This window comes from Peromyscus leucopus, chromosome 3, assembly GCF_004664715.2.
Source record: "Peromyscus leucopus breed LL Stock chromosome 3, UCI_PerLeu_2.1, whole genome shotgun sequence".
Lineage (NCBI taxonomy): Eukaryota > Metazoa > Chordata > Mammalia > Rodentia > Cricetidae > Peromyscus > Peromyscus leucopus.
In genome coordinates this window covers 24,314,586-24,339,795 of record NC_051065.1, presented here as the reverse complement: position 1 = coordinate 24,339,795, position 25,210 = coordinate 24,314,586, and the positions used below count along the sequence as shown (strand labels likewise).

General features: G+C 44.5%; 1 long non-coding RNA gene across 1 annotated transcript; it reads right to left on the bottom strand.

Annotated features, from left to right (window-relative positions):
• Nucleotides 1-521: 521 nt before the first annotated feature.
• On the bottom strand, nucleotides 522-12,549 carry LOC114687971. The gene is made up of 2 exons (XR_003733746.2): nucleotides 12,147-12,549; nucleotides 522-5,339 (listed from the first exon to the last, which is right to left on the bottom strand). It is a non-coding gene; the product is annotated as an uncharacterized LOC114687971 (long non-coding RNA).
• Between the last annotated feature and the right edge of the window lie 12,661 nt (nucleotides 12,550-25,210).

Sequence of the window (25,210 nt, the reverse complement as noted above, 5' to 3'; positions counted from 1 at the left end):
GTATGCCCTATCTGAGGTAGTCTGTGGCCTACAAGGATTGCTCTATCTTTGGGCAGCAGGTGGGCTGGAGACTAGAATCTGGCCTCAGAACACTGAAAGCCATGATAAATATTCCCTTCAAAATCTCTTTAAGAAGATAAGGGAGGAGTCCTGTAAAAAGTCATCTTCTGGACATGGCAGAACCATCGCAGAACCATCCATCACATCATGTATGATCTCACAGCAGCTGTGGTTGCCTACAATGGGCCTATAACAAGACAGGCCTGGCAGCAGTCAATCATGGATGAGGGAGGGACTCATAGGGGAGGGGAGGGGAGGACTACACAGGAACACACTGCTTCCTGATGAACTCTTGCCTTGCTCTGGAGTACCTCAGACTCTAGTGGATATAGTTCCAAACCCGTGATCATGCAGATGATCCTGGTTAAATTCAGTGGGCCTAAAAACAACACAAACCCCATAAATATGGGAGAGTTGTGGGGAGGTGTGAGGGAGGAATAGAGATGGGAGGGAGAAGGAAGTAATTGGAATATACTTTATACGTGTATGAAATTGTCAAGAAGCAAATTCAATAAAGTTAGAAGAAGAAAAAAGCGCTCAAAAAGGTTAAATTCCTCTCAAGCAGTTTTCTTTCCTGTAAGTGGAAAAGCTTGTTGAATCTATGACCTCACATTTGACAACTGTATAATTGTGGAACCAAATCAATAGCAATAGAAGGTTTTCCTGGTTTTGTTCAGCACCTTTGAGTGCCACACTCATGAGGCAAAGGTGCCTTTCAGTACCGTCTTTCGACTCCTAAGGTTTGGCCCAGAACCCGTTCTTCTCTCATTCACAGAGATTGTATGGTCAGATGAGTAACAGGGCGCCGCATCCCCTCCTTCCGAGGCCCTGTAGAAGACTCTCATGGCGGTTGGTTTAGTTTTCATCTGCTCGGGTCTTGATCCCACCAACCAGACTTGGCCTGCCTCATTTCTTTTCTCTGAAACGTTTTCCTCATAGCAGGCCAAAATGCTCTCACCTCCTCTTACACACCGAGGCACTACCAAAGGAGCGTGTCTTAACTCGGTAAAGACTACTTCTGCCTCCCACCCTCACCCAAGCTTCTTCAACAATCAGACTCTCGTCCCCAAGTGAAGAATTTTCCCATAAATATTTTATGACCTAACTTCCTAACTCCACAGAATACCTCGCTCCAGCTTTCTTATTACATCTCGTTTCTTATCTGGCACAACATTTTCCTCATTGAAACATATTCCTCTTGTGTGGCCCTGTGTCTGGTTGCCAGTTGCCAGAAGTCAGCATGCTGTGACAGAAAGCTCCGGGCAGTGTATGTCAGCCAGGCTTCGGGGTTTTTGTTGTTCATTTCCTTCTCTGGGTCGTCCCCTGGGCGCCTTTGTGGGGACTGTCGAACCCTGGCACAAACTGCAGCTCCTGAATGGGATGCTCTTCCGACAGGCAGTGTGTTCCCAGCTGGCCCAGCAAGGGCTTCCTTGGCAGCCTGGCAAGGACACCACTGGAGACAAGGCAGCCCCGGGCGGGCGGGCGACCTCCACAAAGGCAGCGGCTCTGACTCAGTCTTGAAGTATTTGCTGTCAGTGGTGCATAACAAAAGGCAGGGCTCCCGAAGATGGCGTTCCAAGTAGCCACCTCCTTCACCTGGGTGCCGGGGAATCAAAGCCGAGTGAAAAATGAGGTTTACACATCGGCCAGCGCTGCCCCCACGTGTGAACAGTGGCGAAGGAAGAGGCTAGCAAGGAGCTTGAAAAGGTCGCAATGGCTGGGGGCCGCGGGGGGCGTTGGTGGAGGAGAATTGTGACTCAGGAGCCTTGGCCGGTCCTGCTCTGCTCCCCCGCTTCCAGGTCTGGAAACGATTCCTGCTCCTTTCATAGGATTATTTGTAATAGGCCAGTTCAGACAAGGTAGGAACCAACACAAATCCAACTGGAAAGCCCTCTCAAGATTCACTCTCCCGGCAGGGTGTGGCTGAGCAAATTCACCTCCCCTGAAGACCGGGACTTGGAGGTAAACGATTCCGGGAACAAACACTTTAGGCTTTTGTTGTTCTCTAAGTCATCAGGAAAGCTGAAGCTGGACCTCGCACGGGAGATAATGTTCTTTTACATTTCTGAGCCCTACCTTGCGAACAGATATTCTCTTTGTAACTAAGTGTGTGGGACAGTATTTTTTCTCTCCGCATTTCCTCTCACCGTGCCTGTCCTACTTAAGAGCTCAGCTCTCACTGGCTCCAGGGAAAGTTCCTTTTTTCTTCCCTACAAAAAGTAGGAAGTCTCTAAGGATTTTTGGCTTTTGCTTTCCAAAAGTCCAAACTTTCAGAGCACAGTAATTTTGTTGGAGAGGAAGAAGAAAGGAAAGGAGTCTGTGGGTAGAAAGGACGGAAATAAAAAGGCATTTTTTTCTGTATGTTGTGTAACAATTTCTCTGGGATTAATCACCTGTCTTGAAGAGAAGATCTTCAAGACAGGAGGTGAAACATCCCATCTTACGGGGAAATAAAAACTCAAAAACTTCAGGAAGACCCTGAAACTAACCAGATTCATTAGGCCTCTCTATCCCCAAGAATGTATTGTGAGGACTCCTAAGTCACATTCTCGGGAAGGCAGAGCTTCCTAGAAGAGGCTCAGACTGAGGTGGGAAGGACACTCCCCAACCGTTGAGATGCCTTCAATGTGTGCAGTGTGCTCCAGTCCCACTCTTATGAGCTGTCACTTAGGTTGTGGTGGGGTTTTGGAGAACAGCTGTCTGTGAGTCCTTTCCACTCCCACACGTAACCTTTACCCGTACTCCGTATTCCTTCGAGCAACCCAAATAAAACTCACTGGCCCACCAACTCAGACTCCGGCAGCAGCCATAGTTTGCCTTTCGTTGGTTCCCTGTCTGGGGTGAGTGGACATTTACAAATGACATCTCCTCAGGAATAGTGTCCTACAACACAGTTTCTAAACACACGCTAAAGACAATGACCTTAGCTGACTGCAGATCTTGGGTCGGCTTCCTGGCAACTCTGTAGACTGGTCCAGGTGGGCGTGGCTCTGAGATGGAGGTGAGAATATGCTGCACTGAGCACTCATCGGTGCTCCTGCACTGAGATTCTGCTGAGCTCTTCCTGTGCCGAGAGCCACATTACTAAATGTTTGCGATGGAGCACATCTGCTTCACTCACAGAGGTCAATGCCAAGCTTAGACTCAAAAGACAGAAGAAGCGAAAGAGGAGAAAGGAGGGGACGGGAGAGAAAATGGGAATAGTAAAACCGAAAGGGTTAAGGTTTGTTTTCCTAGGTGATAGACTAATTGGTCAACAAAATTGTTGGTTTGAACTGTATAAAACTGCTGCTAATCAACCATTTGTTGGCCCACAATTTTTTTTTAATGGCAATTTCATAAGGTTCAGCAATTAATAAAAAGCTAGTTTCTCTACTTGCAGGTGGTGACCTGCAAGATCCCTGGGAGACTCTGCCTGTCAATGGGCTTCCCTCTGTAAAGGTCCCTCATGTAAACTCTTGCTGTTCCCTGACATACATGGAGCATCCCCTGAGGGCATTGTTATGATTCCTGACAGAGGAAAATCAAAATAGGGTGTGAAAGAGAGTTAGCTGGCTACAAGCTGGGAGCAAGAGGGATTACAAGTTAAAACACAGGTCTACTCGGCAGCCTCTTGTCTTCTCTTTGGGAGGCTTGGCTTTCCTAAACAGGGTGCATTTCCCTGTCTTTGTTTCCCATCTTCAAATGTATCTGTGTTTGTCAGCCGATCTCTGAACAACAGTGACGAACGAATAAACTAACATCGGTCCCTCTGCTGGGGAAAGAGCGGTGAAGTGAACTCCTTTCATTGATGCCAAGGGAAAGGAAGGCTGGGACTTTCAATGCTTTAAGAGTAAACCATTTAAAAAGATGTACAAGTCAGAACTGAATCTGTACCCAAGGGATCCCTAGGAGACGGGGAAGAAAGAACACATCTCCAAACTAGAACCTACATCTATCTATTCATGGCACAGGAAGCCCATTTTTTTTTTTTCTTGAGTATGGTTCCCTTTGAAGGGGTCGGTCAACTTCATAACCACCTACTCTATGAAGTCTTTCCTCAGTCCCCCAGTCACAGTGGGTTTCTGACTTCTCTGTCTCTCTGGGAAACTTTGTGTTGCAGAATAAGATTCTTCCTTGGCTAGTTCAAACACCAGTGATTGTGCTCTTATTGTATGCAAAGTACTGCCTTGAAAGATAATGTGTAGGAAATACAATCTTGGGGGTGGGTCGAAATAGAGATTGCTCAGTGGTTAAGAGCGTGTGCTGTTCTTGCAGAAGATGAGCACATACTATTCTTGTGAAAAATAAACAAAAAACAAAGTTTAGTTCCCAGTATCCATGTAGTACAGCTCACAGGCACTTGTAACTGCAGCTCCTGGGAAATCTGATGCCTCTGGCCTCTGCCAAAACCTGCATTCACATATGTTTGTGCATGTCACACACACACACTGAAAATAATTAAAATAAATCTTTAAAAAAAGAAAATACAATCTTGTGTTAAAGATGCTTGCAGTCTGGTTGGCCTTCATACAGCAGCAGGTGGCGGTGGTTCTGGCCTGTGCCAAAGGCCTTAGCACACTTTATGTTCTCTACTAGACTGCCCAGTTCCTTATGGACAAAACTTATGTCCCCTCTGTTTTTAGTCTCTCATGAAGGGATGCCTAATGCCATGCTTAGCACATATCAATGAAGATGTCTATAAATGATGAATGCAGAGCTGAGGTCTTAGATAATGAGAATACCTTCTAACCTCGATAGATGGGTGAATAGTACCTGCTCCATATTATGTTTCTGCTCACGGCCATTTGCTTCTCTGCTAGCCAGCCTCCAACAAGCTTCGATAGCCAAGGTCAAAACTTGAGTTCTTGCCCATCCCGCATTCAAAGCTCCCTAATGCAAAGTCCACGCTCCATGGCAGGTTGTTAGGAAGCATGGACACTCCATTTTGTACCCTCTCCTTCCGCTCCGCTGACGTCAAGGACTTACCGTTTTCGTTTTCTGCTCAGAATAATCTCTTTATAACAGTTTTGGAAATCTCCTTGTCATTGTAAAATTCCCGGGTGACAGTTTTGCTTCCTCTCTTCCTGTGGGCTGATTTGTTCACATTTGGATGTTAGCTGACTTGTAAAATGGCTCTTCTATTCAGGAGGAATGTCACATAGTGCCTGAACTAGATTGAACATGGGGTGTTGCGTCATCAACAGTTAGAATTCCAGCACAGAATCCCAGCGTCCCAGTTGTGATTTCTCTGAAAGTAAACTGAGAAGCTTCTATAGGCAAGGATTTGGAGGTTGGTCCTAGGAGGCACAAAGAAGAAATGAGAACACGCTTAGTGATCAGGCCTCTAGAGCACAATGATTCACGGTGGGTAGCTCTTAGAACCCTGGGTCTGTTTCTTGCCATCTTGGAGCCCAAATCTCTTATCAAGATGCTTGGGTTCAATCATTCCAAGTTGTGAACTTCCTCTCTACAATCCCATATAAAGGCACAAACCCCGTTCCCAAGTCCATCATGTTCTAAAAGCTCTCTCCTAATACTAACATGTGGGGTATGAATTTTTGAGACTCAAGTTTTTAGTCCACAACTGAAGGTAAAACAAGGACGGAAGGTCATCGGCAGAGGGTGTGTTAACAAGCAGACCACTCTAGGCAAGGGCAGCACAATCCCGCTGAGGGCCTTGTGGGACACTGTGGGGACACAACTCAGAAGGAACCCACCCACAGGCAAGGAGCCTGAGAGAATCGTCTACCAGCGCCACGCCACCGTCTTTGGTTAAGAACTGCTTCTGGGGGAGCCCTGCTTTGTTCTGCACATCCCTGAAGCCATTAAAATGTCCTCAAGCAGAGACGAGCAGGAGCTGGAGGTAAGGAATCTTGGCTTGCACAGAAACCTGAGCACTAACGCTGCAGAAAACCTCCAGGATGGCTGAGGGGGACAGCCAAACAACAGCAATGTGAACCACATGCCCTGATGCATTATGGATCTTACTGCCCACCCAGCACAACTCACCTTCTAGTAAGAGAGACTGTTGTACCAGGGACTACACAAGAGCATCCAGTAGAAAGTAAGAATAAAACTGAAATGCAGCTTGAACTCTCTTGACCAACCTCCACATTCTGATGAAGAGAATCTTTCTTCTCATTTATTCTATAATGGCAAATGGACTGGCTCACAGTGACCCAATGCTGTAGCAGCTCTCAACTTAGGCACCGTAGGATATGATTTTACATGTCACCGTTTCTTTAATGTATGGAAGAAAGCATACAAAAAAAGAAAAGAGAAGAGAAGGCAGCCAGGTTTTGCAGTAGATTAATAAGGCACTTTTGACATAGAAGAGACACCTAATGCAAATCTGATTGTTAGACTCCATCCACAACACTTCTGCCTGATGCTTTGCAGAAATAACTAATCTGCGCTTATCATGAGCTGTTACTTCTAAATCCAGAGGCAGTTTCATCCGCTTTGTCTAATAGCGAAGGGAGACCATCAGATTGTGTCCACCACTACACCTTTCCTGCCACTGACATCTGCCATAATGCCTGAATGGCACAGAGGGATTTTGACTTGACCAGAATCCTTTTCTCCAAGGGTCACCTCTGCACAGGAGAGAGAATTCCCCAGTGCTTCTCACTGGGGCAATTGGCCTGCGAGTGGGGTCTCTTGTTTTTCAGCTTGAAATTTCAGTTGGGATTGAGGCGCTGCTTCCCCATTTGTGACAGATACCCTGCCTCTGCTGAGTGTGTTTCTGCACTTGCCTCTGCTTCTGGGCCAGGGCTTTCAAGGTTCTTTTTCTCTTCCACAGACTGTGGTTTGCATGTTTTCCATCGTACTACTTAATGGCAGGATTCCTTTCTCCACCTCAAGGACAAATTGAATTTTCTGATCATAGGTTATTTACTTTGTCTTTGAAACCCTGTAACTTGTCCTGGTCAGGAATACCGAAATGAAGAGCAGAATGAGAGGCTGGGGTAGTCTCTCTCACGCAACCACGGCGAAGTCAAGCGCCCTCTGCCTTCTGACAGCTATGACACATGAAGTAGGCGCCCTCCGAGCCCTTCTGTCTTAACAATTGTTAGTCTCCTGGAATCGCAGGAGAACGAGGCTAGACAAGGTCTTGGAGGTTACTCCAAACTACCACTTAATGTCTGTGGTGTCTAGTTAACAGCAACACGTCATGACTTGATGGAAAGGGTTCCAGATATGCAGAAATCCACTGCAAAAGATGCCGTTTAACTGGCTGTGACAGAGCCGAGCAGCGTTTGCTTTTATGGTCAGTAAAACTTAACATTAGACAAGCATTGGATTTTCTTGGAATCTAACAAAACCATGTCAAGAGTCAGTAGACCTATGTCAGTCACCAAGGCTTGTCTCGTGATTTGACGGATAGGACCAAATATTCGTTCAGTGTCTCATTGTGGTTTCACTTGAAATCGGAGGAGAAATGCGGATGGTGACAAACTCTCCTCCCAGCTGTCCTGGCATGACTTGGAGTGTCCCTTTGTTCAAATGTCATTCTTAGAGCAGTTACAGCAGCTTCCCCCAGCTCTGGGTGTCAGGAGATCATCCGGGAGTGCTGGGCTCTCACATCTGCTTTTTGCACTTAATGATTAAAACAGTGTTCAATCCCATTTTTTTTTCTCCTCACATGAGAAACAACCTTGTTTGAAACCATGGTTTTCTTTAACAATACGTAACCTGATACCACAATGTCATCTATGTTCCCAAGTTGAAATTTGATTCTTCTACTCCCAGAACTACTTCTGAGATTTCAATGAGTCAGTCACAGAGGCAGGCGTGTGTGTGTGTGTGTGTGTGTGTGTGTGTGTGTGTGTGTGTGTGCAAATGCTCAATGAGCGTATAATTATAAACATTGAAAATCATGGGAGAGTAGCTTTGGGCTCAAAAAACCCATTGACAAGCCTTATGGCATTTGTCAAATTATTTCATCCTCCAGTATTCAGGGTCCTGATTTGGAAGATTTGAGCTAATAACACCTCATAGACATATTGAAAGTATTAAAAGAGATATACTCATATATAAAAGATACCTAATATAGTAGCTGATCTAGATCATACTAAACATAGATGATTAATAGATACATAGATAGATGATTGATAGGATGGATAGACAGGTGGATGGATGGATGGATGGATGGATGGATGGATGGATGGACAGACAGATAGGTAGGTAGATAGACAGACAGACAGATTGATAAATGAATGACAGGAGAGAAAAACTTTTTAAGATTATATTAGGAACTCACAAAACTAGTAAAGCACTCAGTATTTCTGAGTTCTTTTCTTAAGCATGCCTGTGAAGATGGCTAATGTTTTGCATACCTTCTTATAAGATAATATTCTTGTTCTTTGTAAGGCAGATACCGAGGTTTATCTTTTAAGTAGGTATGAGTAGGCCTATTTCTCTCCACACCCTGGAATCCTCTAACCTTAGATTCTACTCTGGTACAAGAGTTCCACAGGATTTGAGGCTCTGATCAGTCCAGTGACCCATTGCTTCCCAACCTGAAGGGTCCTCTGCATATCCTGAGGGACTGTCTAAATTTGCCTCTCTGACGTTTACAAGCATCCAGTCCTGCAGTCGACTCCTTAAGAACCATCACACCATGCTGTCTGATTCACCATCCCCCTCCCAGACATTCCATCTTCTACTTGGTGCAGAAACTGACAAAACCACTCATCTTCATCCCGTCTTTGCTTTTATCAGTTGTGATTCTGTAGCAAAAGTTCTTGGCTAGCATCTGGAGACTTTCTTTTCCTTTCAATGAAACTAATTTGGAACTCTGCTGCAAATCACTGGAAAGAAATCCAAACGTTCCCTTTGACACATACACGTGATAAACACACCTAAAGGACAAATAAGTCAGACGTCCCTTCGATTAGTCCTTGATTGTGTCTACACACACATGCTTGCTTTCCCTTGTCTCCCATGTGTGGAGACCATGCAGCCAGGCCATTGTGGAATCCCCTATGAAGGGGCCAGTGAGCATGCTGTCCCCGAGTCTGGGGTCAACTCAAGGACTGCTAAATGATTGGACCATGGGTCCTCTGGCAAAATGGCTGTGTGGTCCACATACCTGTTCCAAGAATAAACTTTCTAGAAGAGGAGGAGTGTAGCTAGAGTTTCCCTGCCTTGCCCACAGTCAGGACAAATCTTTGTCACCCGCCAGTCCCACAGCCACTCAGACCCAACCAAGTAAACACAGAGACTTATATTGCTTACAAACTGTATGGCCGTGGCAGGCTTCTTGCTAACTGTTCTTATAGCTTAAATTAATCCATTTCCATAAGTCTATACCTTGCCACGTGGCTGGTGGCTTGCTGGCGTCTTCACATGCTGCTGGTCATGGCGGTGGCTGCAGTGTCTCTCCGCCTCAGCCTTCTGCTTCCCACAATTCTCCTCTCTCCTTGTCCCACCTACTTCCTGCCTGGCCACTGGCCAATCAGTGTTTTATTTATTGACCAATCAGAGCAATTTGACATACAGACCGTCCCACAGCAGAGGAGTAACAGTATATAATACACCAAAGGCAACCAATTATATTAAAATATAGTTATTGAAAGTATTTCATTATGATATATGCTTGTTCACTATGTACAAAAATAACAATATATTGTAACAAGTGTATTAACCACTGTAATTCTGAAGTAGTGATGACTTTAAATCGTCATTGAAATGCTGCCAAAAGTACTCTTGATTTTTACCCATGGCCGAGTCATAATTATTACTAGCATAAATGTGGTTTGTATGTTACATTATAATTGAAGGAATGCTGAGCTTCATAGATTAGTAAAAAATAAAGTTGTGAATTTGCCCCTTCAGATCTGTAGCACTCCCCTGAATTCCGCCTCCCCAACCCCCAGAAGATGCTGGCTAGCCACAGCGTAAGACTTCTGGGACCTCTATTCACTCTGTGAACCAAATTCTAGTTTGAGATTCCCACCCTCTGGCCTCTGTCACAGCCAATGTTGTAAGAATTCAAGAGTCAGTTTCCTGGCAATGACAAGCAAAACATGAGCATCCAAGGCCGAAGCTATCCTGAAGAGAGGGCCCTTTGTCTTTCCCGACAATGGAAGGGATTCACTTCGCAAAGATTGCTGTGTACCTTTACTGTTCGTTCGGTGCATGGCCTTTGAAGGTTCTGGAACACGCCACCGGGAGACTCCGTACCCCTGCCACATAATGAGCACTACCATGGAGGAGGCAGCCCAGCCCAGAGTCTCTGCAACAGAGGATAAACACTTTCCTAGTGTGTCTCTGCCGCAGCGAAGTCCTCCATGCTAGATCATGCTGGAGGCTGGCCTTGGGGGAGAGGACTCGGGGTTCTCATCCAGGACTCTGACTGGGTGTTCCCAGCATTACCTTCTGTCTGTTTGTTCTCTAGTGTTTGTTTTTCTACCCCCAGCCCTCCTCCCTTTCAGCCTGGCTCTGATTCAGCTCTGAACTGGAGCCCCGAAGCACTGAGGCCAACTTCCTCTGTGAACCCCTCCTGAGGGCTCTGCCAGGGGGAGACAGAAGTCACAGCAACCGGCACGGTCCCCCACCACCTGCCTGCCTCTCCTTTCTGCTGACACCAAAGGGCTCACCTCAGCTCCTGCCAAGCCCTGACAGCTCTGGAAGCTACGGCTTCCTTTGACTCGTGCACAGGTCTCTGAGCTGAGCTCAGCTGCCAAGCCACGGGGCCAGCTCGAGGAATGTGTTTTTAATACTCATTGTTCACTCTGTCTGTTACCGATGTGTGCACTGCAATTATTCTAATTCTTTGCACATGTGTTGTTATGCAATGGGGCCTTTTAAGCTATGCCAGGTTTTTTCTTTCTTTCTTTCTGAAACCCAAATATATTATTTCTACCTATGTTACAGTTAGTTTGCCACGCTTCTTTATTTTATTTCAAAGATCAGTCTGGGAGGCCAAGAGAGAGCGGGGTGTGCAGAAAAGAGGGTCCTCCTGCCCTCCTCGTGGTAGACCAGTTGCTTTTGATTTGGGTTTGTGTGTTTTCTACCTCCATCTCTTGTTCACTTCTTTTCATGTGCACAAGCAAGCTGACATTCAGACATCCATGGCCCACATGTGATCCTCCTAGGGTAGCATCTGCACCCGGGGGAGAGCATGTATGCAAAGCCAGAGCACAGGCATGCACATGTGTGCAGCCTGCATTTGGGCAGAAGATTCCTTAGATAGCAATTTATTTTTTCCCTCTCACTAGTGAGGCAAGAAAGGAAGGGGGGACCCTTTCTTCCTTCTTTTTCTATCTTTCTCTCATTTCCTTTTAAATTTTAATTGGGCCTTTTCTGATACAGTATAAAACTTCCACCACTGGGCCACACAAAGGATCACATTCTCTCATTAATTCAGATTGTTTTATGTTTGTTTTAAAATTTTTTTTTTTTTTTAATCAAGGAAAAGCAGCCACTGTGAAACCAGATTCTAAACTCTGCTATTGCTCTTGGAGTTTCAGAGGAGAGCGAGGCAAACTGAGCAAATTACGGAGGACTGTTGTTTACCCCCGGTAACTTTGTCTAAGGCCCCAGAAGCTAAGTAGAGAGTCAAACAGTAGACAGTCCACCTGGCAAGCGTCTCCGGCCAGCCCATGCATGTGCCTCTCCTTAGAGAGTCTCTGCTGGCTGCTCTCGGTCTTTGCCGGGCAGGGAAATCTGACACGGCGGCGGCGGCGGCGGCGGCGGCGGCACCCCTGCCTGCTAAGCATTTGACTTTCATTGTTAACTGGATCCATTTGTCACCATGAAACATTATTATTTTAAGGTAGCAGGGAAGCAGGTCTGCCTGCTCCGTAATGGTGCTACAGCTCTCGTTGCCAAGAAGAAATCAAAGAAATGGACAGAGCTAATGTGGGAAATCACACTAGACTGAAAGAAACATGCAGAGAAAGGAAGGCAGAGGCAGAGAGTGGGGGAAGGGAGGGGAGGGGGTGGGAGAAAGATACTGAGAAACAGAAGAGGAAACAGACCTGCACAGAAAAGCTGGAATTTCCATGAAAAGATTTAGAAAAGGAGGGTACAGCTGTTGCTAGGGAGCCGGGAGGAGAGGCAGCAGACACAACATCCACCAGATTTTTAATACAGACCTGCGTGTCTTTGTTTGCTCCGTCTCTCAAGTGAGGCAGGCGGCTGGGCAAGGAGGAAAAGAAATATGGTTTGAAAACCAGACCATTTTAAAGGCATACTTGCAGAGTGAACTTGGGCAGCTATGCTGAAGGCATGCCCGAAGTCAAAGGACACAGCCTTGTTCCCTAAATTCCACAGCTATCTCATGATGGGGAGAGACTACTCTAATGTGGCACACCCTGGGAGGGCTGACACAAAGAGGCCTCTCTTTATAACCTGCGTGGTAACCAAGAGGTCTTGCTGCCCCTCAGTCCTGAGGGTAGCAGGACAATGCAGTGCTGTTGAAAACCCACCATGGCTCCATGAGCTTGGCTCCAAAGGAGCAAATGGAGTGAAGCAGGTGGAATGGGCTGGGAGCCCCCGCTGCTACAGAATCACCTGAATAGCAGCTGTATTGGTCAGGGGTGTGTGTGTGTGTGTGTGTGTGTGTGTGTGTGTGTGTGTGTCTGTGTGGTTTACTGTGCAGGCTGGTGTGTCTGTGTGTGTGTGTGTGTATGTCTGTGTGTGTGTGTGTGTGTGTGTGTGTGTTTACTGTGCAGGCTGGTGTGTGTCTCTGTGTGTGTGTGTGTCTGTGTCTGTGTGTGTGTGTGTGTGTGTTTACTGTGCAGGCTGGTGTGTGTATGTGTGTCTCTGTGTGTGTCTGTGTGTATGTCTGTGTGTCTTGTGTGTGTATCTCTGTGTGTGTGTGTGTGTGTGTGTGTTTACTGTGCAGGCTGGTGTGTGTATGTGTGTCTCTGTGTGTGTCTCTGTGTGTGTCTGTGTGTATGTCTGTGTGTCTTGTGTGTGTATCTGTGTGTGTGTGTGTGTGTGTGTGTGTGTGTGTGTGTTTACTGTGCAGGCTGGGAAGCTCCACGTGGCTCAGAAAATTCTGTCAGGGGTTGAGATTGCAGTCTTGAGTGAAAACTCAGTCTCGAGGCAGAATTCCTCCTTGAGTAACCACGTCCCAATCTCTGAAGCCTTTACCGGGTGGTTTGAAACTCACCCACATTATGCAGCGTGATCTGCCTTATCCAAGATCTGCTGATGTAAATTATAATCACATCTCAGAAAATAATTCCACACCAACAACCAATATCTAGATTCAGATTAACCAAACAGTTGGATACTCTAACTGACACAGAACTAACTGTAACACACCCCTATAAGATAATGTGGCAAATAATACCCAGTCACCCACTCAACCAACATACCAAAGGTCCAGAGCTTGCTGATCAACCAGTATGGACAATTGGTAAGTTCCAAGCTCAGCCTCTCTGCATCCAGGGAGAGCGGCTAATGCTCACAGATGAGTTTTTCTTCTGCAACTCAAAAGGGCTGGAGGGGACAATTCTAACCTCTGTGTAGAAAAATTAGTAAAAGTACCCAAATTCATGTTCAATTTTCCTAAAATTAAAAAAATTAAGTAAACAAAAATTTCAATTTGAATTTTAAATAATAGATAACATATTAATGTAAATACTATACTTAGGAAAACATATACTTCAAAATTTTGCATTGTTGATCAAAAATGGAGTCCCAGTTGAATATGAATTTCAAACGAATAATATGCATTTTTAATATAGATCTACCCCATGTAATATTTGAGATATATTTCTTGTATTGGTGAGGACTTTCTAGAGGAGCAGGGTCAATTGAATGAACGGGTGTCACAGGAGGGACTTATTAGGCTGGCTTACATGATAGGTCCTCAGCAGTCCAACTATGGCTATCTGGAACCTGATACCTAGCTCTTCAGTCCATGAGGCTGGGTGCCTCAGTGGTCCAATGCAGCCCTGACAGTCTGGCAGATGGCTGGAAGCTCGCTGGCTTTCAGTCCATGTTGGAAGGTTAACGAGGCTGGGTTCTGGTGGCAGGAGCAGGTGGTGACAGCAGCAGCCGCAGCGGCCATAGAGCAGACGCACTTACCAGCAAGGGGCAAAGGTAGGCAGGCCAAAGGCAACAGCTCTTCCCTCTGACCTCCTGATTCTGAGCTCTCACCAGAATGTGCTGCTCGCTCTGCAAGAAGGGCCTTCCTTCCCTTCTCAGCCTGTCCTTCCAGGAAGTGCCCTCGTGGACCTGCAGAGCCTGGTTTCTGTCTAACAGCAGACTTTCCATTGCAAGGCTCTCCCTGGGCTTCTTGTCTGTTGAAAGCTTCTGACTGCCTCTCTACCCAGTGCTGACTGTCCTGGGCAGGTAATGCTGCTTCAGCTGCTTCCTCCTTCTGACTGGGTTGAGTGTAGAAGGATAATCTAGTTAATCCTGCCAGACCTATTGTAAGGGAACAAATCTTTGACACCCCATGGCAAAAGATCCTATGGGCCCCCCAGCCTTCTGTTTTCATACTTCTTTTTGCAGCATCTACAACCCTAACCTAGCCTCATTATTTCACTTAGATGACAATGTGAACCTCAATTAACAGCATGCCTCTCTCACCATTCATCTGCCATACCCACTGACCTGAAGTTCAGGGCCATCCAATCACTCATACACTCTCAAGACTAACAGATACTTTGCTTCCAGAGTGCTTAATGCCTTAGTCTAGCTTCTGTTACAATAACACAACACTACAGACTGAGACAATTATTAAACAAGTTAAGTTTATCCAGACCACAGCTCTGGGAACTAAGTGTTCAAGATGGAGGAGCTGCATCTGGTGATGACCTCTTTGTCGCCTCATAATGCAGAAAGAGAACAAGATCATTCACGTCTTCCTTCCTCTTCTTATAAAGCCACCAATGCTCTATGAGCTCCTCTCGTGACTCCATGTAAACCTAACTATCTCCTGAAAGTCTTACCTCCAAATACCATCCACATAAATTTTGGGGTGAAGTTCTCAACCATGAACTTTTAGGGTGCACATTCAAACCATAGTGTAGCACAAATTCTAATCAGTCTTTATAATAAAGACCCGGAGCCAGATGTTGGGGTGAATGCTGTAAGATCAGAGAGACAAAGGAACAAGCCACAGCCACCTCTCACCTCACCAACTCCTCAGCCGAAAGGACTGAGCTCCTCTCTCCTCTCACCTTATATTCCTTTCTCTGCCCAGCCATATCACTTCCTGTCTCAATCTCCTTAGTGCTAGGATTAAAGGCGTATGTGCCTCCCAAGTACTGGGAGCAAAGGCATGAGATCCCAAGTGCTGGGATTAAGTGTGTGCCACCACTGCCTGGTCTCTGTGGTTAACTAGTGGTTGGTTTTGCCCTCTGATCTTCAGGCAAGCTTTATTTTGTTTGATCATACACAAAGTATCACCACACCATGGCACCAGTTAAACAGAATGTTCTATTTTGACCTACATGAAATCCAAAAAATGAAGGCATTTATCAGTGAGTATAAAGATACTCTATGAGTGGAATGGTTGTGAATTTGGAGGACTGTAAAATACAAAATGTCCATAAATTTGAACTTCAGATCAACAAATAATTTTTTGTGTGAGAGTGATGGTTATCATTTAAGCAGATAACATAAACCCATGACAGACGTTTTCTATGGAGACAGAATGTCGTATTGTCAAGCTATGGGAGTCCCATGGTCTCTTTTATATTCCCTTACTCTGCTCTTGTCTGAAAGCAAACACAGCCACAGACAACACATCCATGAACGGGCATAACAGTGTCCAGTGTGGACTTAGCCCAGAGTCTGTAAAATAGTCAACAAGACTGGCTCTCCAAGTCCCAGGTATTTTCTGTGAAGCCCTCCCCAGTCCCCTCCATTTGAAATGATTTCTTTCTTATCTCATACCTTACGCCCTTCTATGGTAATGCCCATCATCTGCCACATACACAGTCCTTACCTCACCTCTCTGCTGACGAGCATGGCATGAAATTCCTTACAAAAGCATGGGTAATCTTTTACACAAGGTATGTATTTCACAAGAAAGTACTTATAGGAAGAATAATTCAGTTTCTGTAGAGTTAGTCTGTACAAGGGTGGACGTTGAATAGCTACAACTTCTTGCTCCTCAATCAGGGAAAATGTCAATTCTCTTGAGAACCACAGACCAATACCAATGCCTACTGGAGAAGCCCAACTTCTAGGACTATCATCTATCACTTAAAACACACAGAAAGTCTCACATCAAAAATGATTATCTGACCGTTCAACTCCCCAACCAAGAATGTTGGTAATGCATATGCATCTGGGCAGAAGCCATTTCCTTTTGAAGCACACTCAAAACAAATAAGTAGTTTTATCTGATCTGAACCCCCAATACATTATTCCAAAATCCTTCCCTTGGAAGAACCTCATTACCTGCCTCAGCTCAAAAGCCACATGAGTCGGAAGAATCAGAGCTTCCTGTGGCAAGGCTAGAAAGAGCCACCCTGTGCATCTCCGAGGAAGTTTCAGACCTGCGGAGATCAGAAAAGCCAAATTACAAATGTTTCTCCCATAAAACTTTCAAATGACCTCAAGTCAGCAATTACCGAAAACTGGGGTCAATTTTATTTTCCCAGTTCTGTAACATTCTTAGGCATGGCGGCTTTTGTTCTGTCAGAGTTTGGGTTTGACATATCATCCGTCAATGTGGAGTTGGGGGTTGGTTTGCTTACTTTTGTTGTTGCTGTAGTTACATTTCTGCACCTCTGATTTTGCCTCTCCACCCATTGCTAGTGCATGTCATGTCTTCGGAATCCAGAGGCTTTTCAAGAGAAGAAGTAGTCCCTGCTCATGCATCTTCTAGAGCATTAGACTTCCCACAGCCACAGCATGTTCTCAATAAGTGTCCAATAAATGAATCCATACATGATGCATATTAGCCGCCTAGTGTTCAAGTTAGTTTTTCAAAATTAAAATTTCTGTTCCAAAAAAAAATAAAAAATAAAAATAAAAAAATAAAATTTCTGGTCCTTAAAAAGCTTATCCTGTGTCCTTTTTGATATCAGTTATTCTTTATTTTAAGTCTCTTGCAGTTTGCATAACCCAAAGAGAGAAAACTAAAATTTTCACTTGCAGCTGTTTTTTTTAATATTTGATGTTTCTTTTTAATTTAATTTTACTTATCTATTCTTTGAGAATTTCATACATGTATAAAATATATTTTGATCATATCCATCCTCAACTCCTCTCCCTCCAACTTCTCTAAGAACCCCTTCACACCCCTCACCTTCCAACTGCATATCCCCACACACACACCTTTCTAACCCACTGAGTCCAGTTAATCCAAATAGTGTGGTCCGTGTTTGCAGAAGCACCCACTGAAGCATGAGCAGCCTTCAAGAGGCCACACTCCCTCTCTAGCAGCCATTAGCTGCCAGTGGCACTCAGCAAGGGGTGGGGTCTCATGAGCCCCCTCCACCACCTGCTAGAATGTCGACTGGCTTGCTCTTGTGCACACCCAATGCAGGCAGCCACAGCCTGTCACTTCTAGAAAACACTATCTCCCAGAGTCCTCTTCCATGTCTGGTTCTCAATCTTTCCCCTTCTCCTCCACAATGTTCCTGAGCTTTTCACTGGTAGGCCATGGCAAGTCAACACTCTGAGACAAACAACACTCCAAAGGCCAGCATGGTTCCTCCTAAGGTCCCACAGAGGTGGCCCCTAGGGACAGTAAGCCAGAGCTATGGAGGCAGAAGACTCCAGCAGGTAAGGTGGCATTAGAGATCCTAACCTTCTCTTGTGAGTATACTAATTCTACATTTACCGATCCCACATTTCTCAGCTCCAAGAACAGGGCTATTCTTAGCCTGGTAGCCTGCCCTGGGCTGGTTCTCAGAGGCCCAGAGTATGCCAGCCTGTGGAGGGTGTGGCCTTCCTTAGCTGCTTTCAAAAGGGAGCTGAAGCAGGAATGGTGGCCCCTGCCTGGGATCCCAGCACTTAGAAAACCTAAGTCAGAACAGCTTTTAAACAAACCCAAAAATCTGTGTGATAAACGGAAAGAAATCACTGCTCAAAACCTTATCCTAGTTTATTTTATGATAGCATGGACCTGTTGCCCTGATTCTTGTCACTGTGCCTTGATGCCTAGCATGCAGAGAGACTCTGTACACTTTCTTGACTAAATTTAATAAATCCAGATGGCCAGCCATGTGTCAGAGAAGCAAGGTGGCCCACAGACTGCTCTACACAGCAGGGAAGGACAGTAGTGATTCTACTCAAAAATAAAAATGTGGTTATGCCAGTCTGCCAAGAGATTGCATCCATAATCCGGATGAGTTTTGTTATTAGAATATAGACGTGGATAAAAATAGATGCTGCTCTTCATGCATCTAAGAGCAAAGTAACATTTGGGGATAAGTGCAAGGAGGATAAGAAAACTAAAAACATGAGTCACATGTTAGCAACATTTCAATGGCCTACTGCAGAATAGAAAACAACAACGTTATAAAAATAAAGAATAAGATGACAGGACACAAACTGCTTAACGTGCTGACTGGCTCTGGGAAGAGGGACAGTCATTGATTTTATAAGATTATGTGGCACTTCCAACATTTGGAGAGGATGGTGGAGAGTAAGCAGAAGAGGGTGGTGGGGGAGGGTGACTCTGACTAACCTACATTATAGGTGTGTAAGGATATTTGCTTTATAAAAGAAAGAGCAGAAGTGATCTAGATTAGCATACATAACAGGAAACAAGTCTCAGGCTGTATAAAGCAAGTCACCAGCACAGTGGGTCCAAGAAACAGACTTTAAAATATCATCACGACCATTCTAGTGTTTCTCCAGAAGTACTGCAGAATGAAGATTTTATGTCTAACAGCTTTATAAACTCCAGGTTATATCAGTCTAAGCTCTTGTTGGACTCAGGGACAATGTCTACTACATCAGCTTGTGTCTGGAAGCTTCAGGAGGAAAGCATGGCATGAGGATGCTGCCCAACAAAGACTTCTTGCATTGGACAGTTCCCATAAATCTGACCCACCGAACACTCTTTAACAAAGCTTAGCAGAATGTCATTTTATTTCCCCTTCTACTCCTGTTATTTTTCTAGCAGCACAGGTTACTTTATTCCATTCGAGAATTTAGAGACTAGATTCAGGAACATACAAGGCTATTTCACCCCTTGGGAACCAAACAGAAAATTCCCTTCCTGTCTAATACAGACATCTGTGTCCTTTGAGAAAATGCAACTATCTGATCCCTCTATGACATTCTTGGAAAATATATTAGCTCTCTTCTGTGCTGAAAAACAGACTGGGGAAAAAATAGCAACAGAAAAGATTTGAATCAAGCTACGATGAGCAATGAGAAATAATGTTCTGACACTACTGTTAACCCCTATTGCAACATGCTCCCAGCATCCACTTAATTAAAAGCCTAGAAGCCAATCAGTCAAAAGCTTGGAACCACAGCACCAAGCTAAGAATGGCATTAGCAACTAGATTTTGAATTTCTGCATGCCTTTGCAAAATTCAGCAGTGACTTGTATTGAATGAGCATCTAATTAGAACATCAAGTGCTATCGACTATCAGCATTTAGCTGCTTAGCTGGACCTGAGAAGCAGAGGCAAAGTCCGTAGTCAGCATTCCAGGAAAAAGAGAATATGACAGGCAGGTCTTCACCCAGGGATTCGCAGCAATTCTGAGATAAGTGATCAGTCTAGCTTTTGTGTGGGAAACCTTCTTGCAAAATCTGTTGAGTCTGAGGCCTTAACAAAGAAATGCTTCTTTGACATTTTGAACGATGTAAGGTCATTTTACGATGACCTTCAAGATGCTACTGCTACTACGTTTTGATTATTTAAGGTTTCTTAAATATCCAATCATAAACACATAATCAGGAAGCTAATCAGAGATTACTGAATGTTAGAAGAAAAAAAAGCAGCCCCGGGGAAATTGTTGGCTTTCAGTAACACCTCCAACACTGACTTCTTTTATTGAAATATTTATTGAGTGCTATTATGGTCGGAATAGGGAATGTCCCCCACAGGCTCATGTATTAAATAATAGTCTCCAGATGCAGCACTGTTTTGAAAGCTGGAGGAAGCAGGTCACTGGGAATGTGAATTTGGAGGGGATATGTGGCTCCTGAGCCCATTCTCTCTCTGCTTTTTGACTCCCACACCCTCCCCAGCAGGATGAACAGACTACAGTAATATATGAATATAGAAAGCTGTAATTCAGCCTCCCCCTTGAGTTGTTTATGTCAAGTGCTTTCTCACGATTATAAGAAAAGTACCAAGACGTGTGCCAGGCCTTCAGTCTCCTGGTATGGGCAGCTCTATTCTCATACTAAATGGGCAAGACAGTTGTGCGCGTCACCTTGTCACAAGCTAGGACCATCGGGAAAGATCAATCTTAATAAAGTGACTCCATAGAACTGGCCTGTAAAGCAAATCTGTAGGGCGTTTTCATATTGATGACTGATGTGTAAAGACCCCGCTCGTTGTGGACAGTGCCATCCCTGGCTGTGGTCCTGGGTGGGAAAAGAAGACAGGCTGAGCAAGCCAGGGGAGCAAGGCAGTAAGCAGGCCCCTCCAGGGCTTCCACTTCCGTTCCCACCCCCAGGTTCCTGTCCTGAGTTCCTGCCCAGAGTTCCTTGGATAACGAACTACAAACTATAAACGGAAACAAGCCTTTCCTCCCCAAGTTGCCTATAGTTGTGATATTTTCATCACAGCAGCAGAAGCCCCACAACAGCAGTTTGAAAAAAAAAATAGTTTTAAAATTACTTTCAATGGCAAGAGAAATACGTTGATGGTTTATAAAGGCATAAAGTGGGTGTCTAGTGTTCGTGTATTGTCACTATCTAAAACGAGCCTAAAACTTCACCTTAAGAAAATCAGATACATACATAATGTAGGTAAAGCTAAGAACATAAATCCTAAAGGCAAAAGAAGTAAAATCCCCTTACTTTCCATAGCTATGGTGAAGAAAATGTAGAATGGTGTGTCTGCTGCCTAGTATGCCGACTAGTTGAACATTGTCCCAGAGTTTTCATTTTTTTTTTTTTTTTTTTTTTTTTTTGGTTTTTCAAGACAGGGTTTCTCTGTGTAGCTTTGCGCCTTTCCTGGAACTCGCTTTGGAGACCAGGCTGGCCCCGAACTCACAGAGATCCGCCTGCCTCTGCCTCCCAAGGGCTGGGATTAAAGGCGTGCGCCACCACCGCCCGGCCAGAGTTTTCATTTTTAATGAAGAATTATTAATAATATTAGTAGGCTTTTACTTCAGTTTTCAGGGGTGTGTGTGTGGGGGGGGGGGGGGCCAGAGGTCAACCTTGGGCATTGTTCCTCAGGATAACTATCTACCTTACTTTTTGAGACAATCCCTCATTAGGACCTGGGGATCACCTGTTAGGCTTGTCTAGATGACCATTAAGCCTTCCTGGATCCACTTGTCTCCGCTGCTCTAGCGCTGGGATTATAACCATGTGTCAGCAAATCTGATTCTTCCTGTGGGTCTGGGAGTCAAATTCAGGTCTTTACACTTGCTCTGAGCCGTCTCCCTAGCCTTGTGTTTTCAGTTTCTGATGGGCACTTAAAGCATGGGAGGTGTATGTGCAATGTTTACTATGACATGTGACGAAATCTAAAAGACATTCAGCAATGACCTATCCCTCTTTTAACTACTTTATCCAGCCTCAGTAATAAACACCTTCCTTTCACAGACAACATGCATGGCCCTTGCTGATAAACATAGTGCACTCAGACACAAGAGAGCTCATGAAAATATTTTTCAAAGGCGCAGTGAATATGGAGGACTGAAAACCCTTGTCAATGTTAGCCATTGGTAGCCATTGGGAGGCCAGCCAACAAGGGCATGTATGTACTACAGCCTTCAAAAGGCATGTAAACACTGAACTGTAGTTTGCACAATGGTAGAAATATGGAGAATATTGATTGGGAAATACATGAGAGAACTAGAAGCTGAGCTTTCCTGTCATAGAGTTTAATATGGCTTCCTAAACAACACCTGAACAGGAACAACACCAGTTAATACACCAACGTGGATGGGGAAAAACTCACAGGTCACAGAGCTATATAAGTACTATCATCTTCTCCATGGATGAACCCCCTTAATTTGTTATCTAATACTAAGTGGTCAACACTAAAATCATATACATATGAGCAACACTCAATAGACTCAGCAGACTCAGCAAGTTGTATTTATAACTTTATTCATTCATATATATTAACAATAATAATTAAGAAAAAAGGTCATAGATTTGGGAGAAAATGGGGTTTGGGAGGGATTATAAGGAGAGGGAAGTAGATAGAAATAACATAAATAAATATCGCATACATGTGTGAAATTTAAAAAATAACTTTAATAAAAAAATGACCTAATGCTATAGACATGCACCAACATGAGTAATTCTAAAACTAATTACAATAAGTGATAAGAAAGAGACTAAAAATATAAAGTTGATAATTTATAGAAAACTCTAACCTATCATGACAAAAAGTGGATCAGTGACTGGAGACAAATTTCTAAATGGTCTTATTAAATAAAAACACACGGAGCCAAATGTAGGTGGGAAAGCCTAGATCAGGGAAATAGGGATAGCCACCAACCTTACCACTCCAGCTCAGCAGCTTCCAAATGCTGTGACTTCCTGTCCACCCACACTTTTATTGCCTTGCTTTTCTGCCCTCTCATTGGCTATCTTACCCCAGCTACCTCACTTCCTCTTCCTACACAGCTCTGTCACTTTCTGTCTGTCTGTACAGACCTCCAGGTCTCTATGGTTGGTACTGGGATTAAAGGCATGTCTCATCATGGTTGGATCTGTTCTCTAGTGTGGCCTTGAACACTAAGCCTGCTAAGTGATAGGATTAAGGGTATGTGTTACCACTGCCTGAATTCTTTGTTTACTTAAAATACCTTGCTATTTCCTCTGATCTCCAGGCAAACTTTGTTAAGCACAAATAAAATATCACAAGTGATTGTCTGGACAGTAGCAAAGATGGACAGCAAAGAAAGGTCTAAAAGGATGCCTGGGAGCTTTGTGAGGAATGAGTCCCTTAGAGGATCAAAATGTATCATACTGTACATGTTAAATTTACATTGTTTGTAGTGTATCAAAGACTTCAGTCACACTGTTCACAACAAATATGGTAGCTTGCTTTCTAGAAAAAAAAATAGCTCAAATAGTGTTTATGTCATAGTATTCCATGTCTTTATTTTTATTGTAAGGTTGAATCAGATGCTTTTCCACTAAAAATGTGGTTATAGTCCAATAAACATTATATCTTGAAGATCCCTACTTCTAAATGCATTTGAAATGCTAATCTTGAAACATCATAGTTTAGGGATGAAGTGCCCTTCCAAGTGTTATTTACTTCCTCTCCTGATCAAGGTGTCTACTGGAAATTGTGGATCACCCACTTCTGCACCGCACCATGAGGAGTTGCTGTACTCCTTAACATTATCACACACACACACAATCAAAATTCAGACTATAATTTCTCCTAAATGTGTATTGCTTTTGTATTGCTATAAAATGGAAAAAATATAGATCAAATTGTGGTGATATTTGTAATCTAAGAAACAAAGCTTGACTGAAGATCAGAGGACAGAGCCAGCCATAGAGTTAAACATAGAGGCCAGGCAGTGGTGGCACACACCTTTAACCCCAGTATTTGGGAAGCACACACATCATTAATCCCAGCACTAGGAAGGTTGAGATAGGAAGTGAAATGTCTGGGCAGAGAAAAGCATGTAAGGTGTGAGGAGACAGGAGCTAGAGCCCTTTCGGCTGAGGACTCAGAGACATTCAGTCAGAGGATTCGTGGAGTTGGTGAGGTGAGAAGTAGCTGTGGCTTGTTCCTTTGTCTCTCTGATCTTTCAGCATTTACCCCATTATCTGGCTCCGGGTTTTTATTATAAGACCATTTAGGATTCATGCAACACCAAACCATGTTAGAAACTAGCCACGTGGCGTGTGTGTGTGTGTGTGTGTGTGTGTGTGTGTGTGTGTGTGTGCGCGTGTGTGCGTGCATGCGTGCTGCGTGCCTCTGTTTCTGCATATACATACTGAGGTTGTTATTTAGCAAGACTGGCATCAAGATGTTATAGCAGTGGAAACTTCAAATGTTCCCAAAACATATATTTAGTGAAAAACCAAGTTATAAATTTTTATTCCCAGTGAGTTTGATGATAACTAGGGAACTCACAAAGAATGTTACCAACAGCTTCCTGTCTGCTGTGAAGGTGATTGAACTGACCACAGGAAAACCAGTAGACACAGCCCAGAAGAGCACCAGAACCAGGATTCACACCCAACAGGAGCACCAGAACCAGGAGTCACACCCAGCAGGAGCACCAGAACCAGGAGTCACACCCAGCAGGAGCACCAGAACCAGGAGTCACACCCTAGAGGAACACCAGAACCAGGACTCACACCCAGCAGGAACACCAGAACCAGGACTCACACCCAACAGGAGCACCAGAACCAGGACTCACACCCAACAGGAGCACCATAACCAGGACTCACACCCAACAGGAGCACCAGAACCAGGAGTCACACCCAGCAGGAGCACCAGAACCAGGAGTCACACCCAGCAGGAGCACCAGAACCAGGAGTCACACCCCAGAGGAACACCAGAACCAGGACTCACACCCAGCAGGAGCACCAGAACCAGGAGTCACACCCAGCAGGAGCATCAGAACCAGGAGTCACACTCAGTAGGAGCACCAGAACCAGGATTCACACCTAACAGGAACACCAGAACTAGGACTCACACCCAACAGGAGTACCAGATCCCAAATAAATTGCATACCTGAAATTTTGGGGATAACTCCTTCATAGACCAGATGATAACAGGGGGATACAGATTCCCATCTTGAGGCTTTTAGTCTCATTGATAAAAGAACTTAAGGGTAGACTCAAAACTCAAGGATAATTTGATTAGAATTCAAAAGAAAAACTCCAGGGCAAGCAATCTGTAAATGTTGGCAAGTGCCCAGAGGAAGAGGATGGTGAAGAGAAGGAAAACACCACAGTGTTTGAGCTAAGCCTCTTAGAGGTCAGCTGCAGAGCAATGGGCAGGCACATGGCAGGCGCTGGAGTGGGGAACTTCAGAGAAAGTGTAAAGAGGCCTTTGTTCTCTCCTCAACACACATGCTGGGACTCTGGCCAGAATCCAAAAGAAAGAGACAAAGA